The following is a 10,797-nucleotide window of genomic DNA, read 5'->3' as shown; positions in this document are numbered from 1 at the left end:
TTTTCCGGAGCTGGGGACCGAACCCAGGGCCTTGCGCTTCCTAGGCAAGCGCTCTACCACTGAGCTAAATCCCCAGCCCCAAGCCTTATTTATTCTTAATATTGAGTGTTTAGTAACAGACTCATGGCCAGTGGTACTGTAACTTAGGCCTGAGCAAAACCTGAGGCACTAATTTTTTTTTTAATGTGTTGCACTTCAAACTGCCTGTGTTTAGCAACACTGTAGAACTCAGCACTGCTCAGGGCCAGCACACTGACTATTGCCATGATAAAAACAGAAACTTGGTTACAGTGTGACGCTGAAATGGGAAAGGAGAGGGGATATGATTTCTGACCTCAGCTAAGAATGTGTGTCTTTAGCAGCTCGAGGTTTTTTTTTTTTTTACCATTACCTGGAGCACGTGACCGTGAATAGCTTCCAAGTGTTCATTTTCAGGGATACCTTTATGGACTCTGGTTTTGAGCACTTGGTCCCCAGCTGATGTAGCATCCGGGAAGTGGGTGGGGCCTCAGGAGGAAGTGGATCCCTTCGTGGGCCCTGGGCTTTTAGAGCCTGCCAGCATTTCCTGGCTACTCTGCTTCCTAACGGATACAGTGCACCCTGGCCTCAGGCTCCTGCTTCCAGGTTGTGCTGGGGCTGCACGCCTTCCAGCTGTGAGCCAACTGTGTCTTTAGAGTGCTTTTGGTCGGTTCTGGGTATGTGCATACAGTTACCCTCAGCTCTGCTTCACGGGCTCCAGCCTCCTGGCTTCTGGGCTCTACACTCACAAGCACACACCCATCCCCACCTGAAGGAGGGGGTGTGGATCCTGTGCTCACAGAAAGCACCAAGGAAACCAGGAATGTTAAACGCGGCTTAGAAAGGGATGTATAGACTGTTTGCAACCATTAGGACAGGAGGTGGTTAACCTCCATGCTGTGTGCATGGCCAGGCCACACTTGGCTCTCCCAGGCCTGTTTGTTACCGTCTGTCTGCAGCACTGTCAGGCCCGGACCCTTAGAGCATGGTTTCCAGTGACCTGCTTCCTTCCTTATCTGTGGAACCCATCTGTATGGGAGATTCCATGTGTACTTTACACGAGTTTGATGCAGACGCGTCTTAAGCCTTGTTGGGCACATGGGATTGGGTTCACTCTCACCAGGAAACATTTCCAAATTGTGCTGTGCTTAAATATGCCTAAAGTAAGCTCTCTGGTGTCAGTCTCTCGAACTAACACTGGCTACCGAGTCCCTTTTGAACCGGATTTCCTTCCTTTCCCTGGAACGACATGCCTGGCCGAGGTATTTGCAGAGACCCCCTACACTGTTTTTCCTTTTAAGCAAAACAAACAAAGCCTAACCAAACAGTAAAAACTGGCTCAGTTCCCATGAGTGCTGTCATTAAAGGAAGCCCGAAAGGAAGGGATGCAAATCTGCATTGCCATGTAAATCTCCACCGAAGTCACTGAAAGGGTCACTTGTCAAAGCCCTTCTGAGCCACTCACTCCACTGTGTAACAAGGACACATTGTGTTGAGGCATCACGCCAGCTGTTACTGTCCCAAATCTTGTTAACAGTTTTAGTTGAGAAAGGAGAGGGAGAGAGATCCAACTGGCTTTTTATTCTATTCTGATTTTTGTGTTACCTTGAAACCTTTCATATTAGTTACTTTCCACACCTAAATGAAGGACAATGACACTAAATCCCCTGGGGAGCAAGATGCCCCCACCCGGGGACCTGCCTCACCTTCCTACAGAGTCAGCAAATTCCAGTACTCCTTAAGGGAGCCAAAACTGCCTTCCCAGATCAGGTGGGCTTTCACGAAAGGCTCTCGGTGAGATGCTAAAGACACAAGGAACCGAGCCTGTTTGAGCTGGGATGTTTGCAACCTCGGGTGAGCTCTCCTCTCCGCCCCCCACCCCCACCCCCACACAAACCACTTACAGTCTCATTTACAGAAGGCAAGTCTTTAAGAACAATCAGTAAAGTAGCTCAGATTTTTTTTCTTAAGTTTTCATCTGAATCTCGACTGCTAGAAATGATGTCATCCTTTCGTCATCCGAGTGGTGTAGCAGCCACAGGAACATGCATAGTCATACAAATACTCGAGCAGCCCTCCAAGGCCCAGCTCAAGTCCGAAGGCGAATGAACTCCCCTGTCCTGGCTCTAAATAGGTGGTAAACTGACTCTACCTCACTGACTCACGCTGACCCTTCCTGCTGTGCACTCAAGGGTCCTGAGTGAGACCCCTCTTGGGGCTGTGGCAGTGTGGAGACATTCTACACTTAGAGATTTGTTTGATGTGCCTATGGCCTTTGTTGAAACTCTGACTACGAATTCAGTAAATAAACGCCAAGACTTCAAGCTGGGGAGGCTCAGAAGTATGTTTCAAAGGTCTGTGCTTCCCTTGGACATCCATCAGAATGTGTTTGGAGAAAATCTTTAGCCTCCCATTTGGAATTTTGGGGGGGGGGGCTCCACAAAACCTTGGGGTAGTCTTTCAGAAAGTTTGACTTTAATAAATGAAATTTAAGTTTAAAAGGAAAATTAACTTTAAAAGGGGGCAGGGCTTGGAGTGTAGCTTAGCTGTTATACATATATATGTATATATGTACAGCATGCATTTCGTGTGTGCAGATGCTATGCATAAAGGCCTGGATAACAGGAGACACTCAGAACGAAGGATGAGGTGAGACTTTGATAAGTCCACACCATGCTCTCAGTATGTCTTATTCTTAAACCCTTGTGTTTAAAATGTCTTTTTCTAAAAAAAAAAAAAAACAAAAACAAAAAAAAAAACTTTCTGGTGATAGGTTTTGAGTTTTAGTAGAACTTTATGAGTAGGTTTTATGGTGCACAGCAAATTCCCCAGCACTCAGAAGTGGAGGTAGGGGGGACGGGATCATCAATTACATAGTTCAAAGTTAGCCTGGGCTTTATAAAGAGCTCCAGGATGGGAAATCAGACACAGCTAAAGTGAACTTCGTCATATTTCTAGGTTTCTTGAAGATCCCCGTTCAGTGGCTCTGGCAGACCACTGTAGTCCAGGGTATGAGAACGACCACAGCAACATCTGGAAATGGAGGCTGAGGGAAATGAAGGTCCTCAACTCGGCTGCACTGTGTTCCAAATTCTGAATGTCCCCCACTAGTGTCTGTCACCTGCAAATGCCGGAATGCAGGCCCTACCTCATTCACTCCTGTTTCAGCCCTACTTATCTAATCTTCTGGAGTCTCATCCATTCTTCAAATACTCTTCTGGGCCCTGAACTGCCTCCGTTTGCCCTTAACATAATTGTCTCAGCCAGTCCCTGATCTCTTGTTTCTTGGCATTATTGCCAAACTAGTCTAGTGTCTTAGTTAGGGCTTCCATTGCTGTGAAGAGTCACCATGATCAATGCAACTCTTATAAAGGACAACATTTAATTGGGGCTGGCATACGGGTTCAGAGGTTCAGTCCATTATCATCAAGGCGGGAGCATGGCAGTGTCCAGGCAGGCATAGTGCAGGAGGAGCTGAGAATTCTGCGTCTTGAACTAAAGACATCCAGGAGAAGACTGACTTCCAGGCAGCTAGGAAGAGGGCCTCAAAGCCCACTCCCACAGTGACACACTTCCTCCAACAAGGCCACGCCTCCTAATAGTGCCACTTCCTGGGCCAAGCATATCCAAACCACCGCACTGAGTAACCTCACTTTTACCTCTTGTTCCTGAAGCAGAAACCTCTGGGAGTTAGTTCCTAACTTCACTTGAGATGTGGCCTCATCCTGGGATCTCCAGAGCCTGTGCTGCAAGCTGAGTGAAGGGCATTTGTCCCCTGTGCTTCTTGCATTCATCCCCTACCTGCTCTCTTGGCTTGAGTTTCCCAGCCTTAAATGTTCCTCCTCTTGTTTGGTCTTGAAGACTCATTCCCGTCCATCAGGAAGATAGATACAGGTTCAGCCCTGTAGATCGACTTCTTAACAACCTAGAAATTATTCTCCTGTGGTGACCACCCATCAAGTGTCATCATGTCTGTCTCATGACCCACCTTTACTAGCAGGATTGCTCCTGTACTGATGGTGTGTCATGTGACAGGCCTGTATTCCATGGGTGGACGGTGGTGGTGCCAACTCTCTATGACTTTGTTTTCCAGGGCTAGTGACAAGCACTTGCTGGTTTCAGGGTGGTATGGCGGTTCACAGAAGGAGACTGCTCAGCTGGCCGTCTCTCTGCCACTCTGGCAAATGGCGGACATATTTGGGAAAGGACCCTGGAAGCAGCCTATAGTCAGTGGGGAATTTTCACAGAGGAACACAGGACAAGGCTGGGTGCGCTCAGCTCAGGCATTAGAACAAAGTTTAATCCTAAAAATCGTGGAGCTTGTAGCCTCTGGTAACTATGTTCAGTTTCAAGATGGACGAGCTTCTGATTCTAGTGATAACAGATATGGTAAATCAGATTTACAGTGTAAACTAGGTGTGGTGGCACAGGCCTTTAATCCCAGCACCCCGGAGGCAGAGGCAGGCAGATCTCTGTGAGTGCAAGGCCAGCCTGGTCTACAAATTCCAGGACAGCCAAGTCTGTATTACACAGAGAAACCCTGTCTCAAAACAAACACCCTACAGTGTAGACATGATCATGTGACCCAACACTCTCTCTATATATATATATATGTGTGTATATATATAGAGAGATAATATATAGTAATATAGTAATATATGTATATATATATATTACTTCTTCCGTGAGGCATATACTATTTTTTTTCTTTTTCTTTTTCTTTTTTTTTTTTTTTTTCGGAGATGGGGACCGAATCCAGGGCCTTGCGCTCGCTAGGCAAGCGCTCTACCGCTGAGCTAAATCCCCAACGTGAGGTATATACTAATGTACAGTAAGAACATTCTGGGGAATTCCCTTACTCAGCCTAGCATTCCAACCTCCTTTAGGATTTTTCAGTCAGTAGTTACTTAGTAGAAGCTTGCAAGTTCAAGGGTAGCCTGGTGAGTTCCCAGATAGCCAGGGCCACACAGAGAAACCCTGTGTCAGAAAAACAAACAAATAAAAACACCAGCAGATTTGGAGCCCTGTGAGGTCTCATCTGCTTCTGATGCTACCAAACCCTATGGTAAAAAGGACAAACCAGTTTTCCCAGTCTCTTGTGCAGGACACCCCCCTGATGAGGGCCCAGTACCATCAACGGTGAGGAATTCAACCCAGGAACTTGGGGAACACAAACCCCCTAACCATTGCAGTCTTGAGCTTCACCCTCTAATCCGGAATTGTTCATAATTCACTCTCTCACATTTAGTTTCTTCTGCTTAAATTTAACCCTGTGAGATTGCTCAGCGGGGGAAGGTGCTCCCCGCAGAGCCTAAAGACCTGAGCTCAGTCTCTGGTGCCCTCAGGGTGGGGAAGAGAACTGGTTTCCAAAAGTTCTCTGACCTCCACCTGTGTGCCAATGGCAGTGCACACCTGTAATCCCAGCACTCAGAAGGCTGAGGCAGCCGGGCCATGAGTTCTAGGCCAGCTTGGCCCTCACAGGAAGGCCCTGTTCCTGTGTAGGGCTAGGATAGAGCTCGGGGCTGGATGGGTGCACAGCGCCGTCTCCATTCCTATGCTACTCCAGGGCCTGGTGTTACTTTGACCCTCATCTCTCAGTTGTAATAGCCACATTTCAAGTAGTCAGAAGCCAGATGTGACCAGCAGTGAGAGGCGGTGTAGATCGGCAGTGTATGTGTGTCATCACAGGGCAGTGGTTCTCAACCTTCCTAATGCTGCCACCCTTTAATACAGTTCAAGTTGTGGGGACCCCAACCTAAAACTGTTTTGTTCATAACTGTAATTTTGCTACTGTTATGAGTCATATGAATATCTTTAATACAGAATTCCTAATATGCGACCCCAAAGTGGTCTCGACCCAGACATTGAGAACCACGGCTGTAGACTCCAGTTCTCTTTATGAGTGTGGATGTAGATCCCAAAAGACAAAGCTCTCACTTCACAACTTCAGTCTTGGAAGAAAAGGTTGTTATAGTAGCAGATTACCTGTCTTTATGGAAAGCCGTGAGAAAACATAAAACGTCCTCTGTGACAAGGACTCCCTATGTAGCCCTGGCTGTCCTGGAGCTCACCACGGTTAGCCTTAAACTCACAGAGCTCCTTCTGTTTCTGCCTTCTGAGTTCTGGGATTAAAGGCATGCATGGCCACTCCTGGCTCTCTTTTAAAACTTTTAAACATGGACACATACACTTTCTGATTAAGTTAAATTTGAGGGGGAAAAAAAAAAACAAAACAAAACCTGCCAGCAGTCTAAGGTTAAATAGTTAGATTCAAACCCATTGCCCAAATCTGGGAGCTGCTTAGCTAAACTCAGTGTGGCCTGCTGTCCCCAAACTCACTCTGCTCACGGTGTCATCTCTTGCTCCTCGGTTTGGAAATAGACACCGACTGTAATAGTAACTTCCGTGGTTGTTTGTGAGCCACACGAATAATGCTGTTTCTGGGTGGTCTGGATTGCTGGTTTCCAGTGTAAACGCATGTTCCTGATCAGACTTGGACCAAGCTCTAGAAATACATTTACATGTATCCTCTTGAATAATGGTGGAGGAAGGGGTGTTTTAGCTTGAGCTGTAGAAAGCAAGCAAGCAAGCAAGCAGGCAAGCCGATTGAGCGTCTCTAAGCGCTGAAAGCATTTCTAAAAATGTTTTGCGAAAATGAAAGCTGCCGTCCCTGGGTGGGCTCGAACCACCAACCTTTCGGTTAACAGCCGAACGCGCTAACCGATTGCGCCACAGAGACCCAGCTGCCACAGCGGCCGCGCGCTTTGTACACATTGCCGCGGCCAGCATGGGCGTCGCCGCCCTGGACTCCCGGGAGGCGCCGGGTCCTGCTGCGCCCTGCGGGCTGAGACTGCGCGAGGGCGGGGAGGGGCGGAGCCGCCGAACCCAGCAAATCCTCCGCAGAGCAGGGCGGCGCCGGCTTAGGCTCCCAGAATCCGCGTGGGCTCCGAACAGTGGCGCCCTGCCCTTGTTCAAGGTTGTTTAACGAGGTTGATAAACTGTGGCTCTTTGTGTGGGCCATAGGTATCTAATACTTTATAGGTTTAAAAAGCTACCGCGCCGCCCCTCCCCGTCACCTCCTGGGAATAAATTTACACCCCTTAGAGGGCTAGAGCTTCCTTTGAGCACTCATGGCTTAGGAGACAGCAGAAACGGATTTGTGGCCATTAAAACGCTCGTTTAAATAGCTAGTGACGACTAGGCCTTCCCCTGACTTCTGAATTTAACCCACCCACCTCGGGCTGCCTCGGGAGGGTTGGGGTAGGTAGCATTGTACCCACTCGGAGGAGTGGGGGAAGGAGGGGAGGAGGAGGAGGAAGAGGAGGAGGAGGAGGGAGAGGAAGAAGAGGAGGAGAAAGAGGAGGAGGGAGATGAGAGGGAGGAGGGAAAGGAGAGGAAGGGTAAGTCTTTGGATAGATCTGCCAGAGCCCCCCTGTCAGACCTCTCCCTCCCCCATCACCCCACAGACGGGGGTGGGGCGGGGGACAACTCCACCAATCCCAGGTCACACTCTTCAAGTTTGCCTACCCTTCCTCTTTCTTTTTTAAATTAATTATTTTATTTATTTACATCCCCAACGTTGCCCCCCTCCCGGTCCACCCTCCCCTTCCTCTTTCTCTCGCTAATGCTATTCTTTTGGTATAATTGGAGCCATATTTCAAAGACTTATTTTAATCATGTATCTGGGTGCTGATGTGTGTACTGAGCTCAGTGCCCTCAGAGGTCAAATGGGGTGTCTACATCCTCCTGGAGCCGGAGTTGGCAACATGGGTGCTGGGAACTAGAGCTCTTAACCACCTCGCCAGCTCCATTTTAACCACTTTAAAGCGTACGGTTCAAACAGAATTAAGTACATTTATATGAGACCAACACTCCCATCTACTAAACAATTCCCTCCTCTCCCTTCTTTTTCTAATAAGTCCCCTTCTGTCTTCTATCTTTACTAATTGAGTTATTCTTTTTTTTTTCTTTCTTTCTTTTTTTTTTTCTTTCGGAGCTGGGGACCGAACCCAGGGCCTTGCGTTTGCTAGGCAAGCGCTCTACCACTGAGCTAAATCCCCAACCCCTAATTGAGTTATTCTTAAGTAACTCCCCTAGGTGGAATTATCCAGTCCTTGTCCATTTGTGACTGGCTGGTCTCAGTGTGATGTCCTAATGACTTATCCATACAGGAGCACTAATCATGATTTCCGTCTCTTCTACTCGGAGTACTAGTTCACTGCGTGTCTACACTACACTTTTCCTTCAGTTCTCCGTGGCTGACTTCTAGGAACATGGCCGTACTGACAACTGTCGAGTCTCTTAGTTTTGTTGAATCCAGAAGTTGAGTTTCTGTGTCTGCCACATTTTATATTCTCACAAGCTTCCAGCTTCTTCACATTTTAAAAACTGACAACTGCCCTAATGAATTCGCTTTCCATTACCCTACGTCTTTTTGGACCCTTCTTTTGAAGTCATTTTTTTTTAAGATTTATTTATTTATTATATATAAGTACACTGTAGCTGTCTTCAGATACACCAGAAGGCATTGGATCTCCTTACAGATGTTTGTGAGCCACCATGTGGTTGCTGGGAATTGAACTCAGGACCTCTGGAAGAGCAGTCAGTGCTCTTAACCACTGAGCCACCTCTCCAGCCCTGGACCCTTCTTTTGAATTTTGGATTCTCTTATTTTTCTTCTGTGTGCTCCACCCAGTGAGAGCCCAGCTTTGCTGTAGTGGGAAGGTGGCTGGGCTGCTGGAAGTTAGCACCCGATATAAAAAGAGACCAGGGGGCTGGAGAGATGGCTCAGTAGTTAAGAGCACTGACTGCTCTTCCAGAGGTCCAGAGTTCAAATCCCCGCAACCACATGGTGGCTCACAACCATCTATAATGAGATCTGATGCCCTCTTCTGGTGTGCCTGAAGACAGCTACAGTGTACATATATATAATAAATAAATAAATCTTTAAAAAAGAGACCAGGGGCTGGGGATTTAGCTCAGTGGTAGAGCGCTTACCTAGGAAGCGCAAGGCCCTGGGTTCGGTCCCCAGCTCCGGAAAAAAAAAAAAAAAGAACAACAAAAAAAAAAAAATAAAAAAGAGACCAGAGGCTGGAGTCCCGAAGCCTGTGTTCTACCAAATACCCCAAAGGCTGCCCTCCTTGGCTCTCTGCCCAGGCTTGGCACAAGGGAACTAGCATAGCCTTCGAGTCTCTGCTGTTAATAATGACACGTGGTTCTGGTAAGAAAGTGGCTGCTGGCTGCTGACTTTCGGGTCTGTCCTGGAGATTCTGACCTTATACCTCATGGGGGAGCGTGTGTTTGAGCAAGAGCAGAGATTACAGGGTGCCACTTGGGGAACAGACTTCCCAAGTCTAGAATAAGGAATGTAAGTTAAACCTTTTTCTATTATTTAAACTTTTTAAAAATTATGTGTGTGTCTGTGTGCCTGGGTGTGGGTACCCATGGAGGCCAGAAGAAAGATGCAGTTGGAAGCTGTTGTGAGCTGCCTGCTATGGGTGCTGGGAACCAAACTCAGGCCCTCTGGAAGAGCAGCAAGAGCTCTTACCCTCAGAACCGTTGCCACTCCAGTCCTGCAAGTTAGTCTTTCTTGCCAACTTGATAAAATTAGAATCACCCCCAAAGAACATTTCTGACATATATGTGAACGTGTTTCTAGAAAAGGTTAACTGAGCAGAGCCACCCTGAACATGAGAGCCGCCATCCCACGGGTACCAGACTGAATGAAGGGGAAAATGCAGGCTGAACACCAGCATTTCTCTCTCTCTCTCTGCTTCCTGACTGCGGAGGCCATGTGACCTGCCAGTCAGTACTCCTGGGGACTGGACACCTTCAAACTGTGAGCCAAAGTTAACCTTCCTCTGTTAAGACGCTTACAGAAATTTGGGCTGGTTCTACTTCCCAGCCCTATGCTTCCAGAAATAAGACTCCGACTCAAATTATATTTACAAATACCTTGGCCATATAGCTAGACTCTTCTCTGACTAGCATCATAACTAAAATAACTCACTCGTTTTTGCCATGTGGCTGGTTATTTATGCTCAGGTACCATGTGATCGTCTCATCACATCTTCCCAGGCAACTCTTTGTGCGCCTGGCTGTATCCCAGAATCCTTTCTGCCTCCCGGATGTAATATCTCCTATTTCCTGCCTAAGCCATAGGCTTTTTTGCTTCTTTTTTTTTTTTTTTTCCGGAGCTGGGGACCGAACCCAGGGCCTTGCGCTTCCTAGGCAAGCGCTCTACCACTGAGCTAAATCCCCAACCCCGCCATAGGCTTTTTAATTGACAGGTGATGCATCCGTACAATACACAAGATATCTTCTCTACAGATGCTTCTGTCAGGTAAAAAGTAACCGGCACAGGGCAAGGGTTCTTGCGCAGAGGGAGGTGAGGAAGGGCAATGATGGTGAGCCCCATCCACGTTGGGAAGGGAGGCTGTGGGAGCTGCCGGAGAAGCTGGAGAGTGGGCGTGGAGAGGGCGTGGCTGTCAGGACACCTGGGTGCCAAGTACAACACCCACATCCCAGAGCCTGTCTTATTGTGTGTCCCTGGATGGTGCCCCAAAAGGCAGCCATATCCAACATAAGGATCGACCATGATTACAGAAATAAGAACCAAGACTGCAGTATGAACTCCAGTAGAGGTCGTAATCGGGAGCGAAGAGGGCCGATGCGAAGATGCGAATACAGGAGAGATTCGGGCTAGCCAGTCACAGAGACAGCTAGCCGGGGGACGGAATGTTCTGAGGTCTGTCATCTCGAGGGCGATGCACACGTCAC

General features: G+C 47.9%; 1 non-coding gene across 1 annotated transcript; it reads right to left on the bottom strand.

Moving 5' to 3' along the window:
- Window positions 1–6,683: 6,683 nt before the first annotated feature.
- Window positions 6,684–6,757, bottom strand: Trnan-guu11 (transfer RNA asparagine (anticodon GUU) 11). The gene has a single exon. It is a non-coding gene; the product is annotated as a tRNA-Asn (tRNA).
- Window positions 6,758–10,797: the final 4,040 nt, after the last annotated feature.

Source organism: Rattus norvegicus, chromosome 12, assembly GCF_021556685.1.
Source record: "Rattus norvegicus strain SHRSP/BbbUtx chromosome 12, alternate assembly SHRSP_T2T, whole genome shotgun sequence".
Classification (NCBI taxonomy): Eukaryota; Metazoa; Chordata; class Mammalia; order Rodentia; family Muridae; genus Rattus; species Rattus norvegicus.
This window is presented reverse-complemented; position numbering and strand designations above follow the sequence as displayed.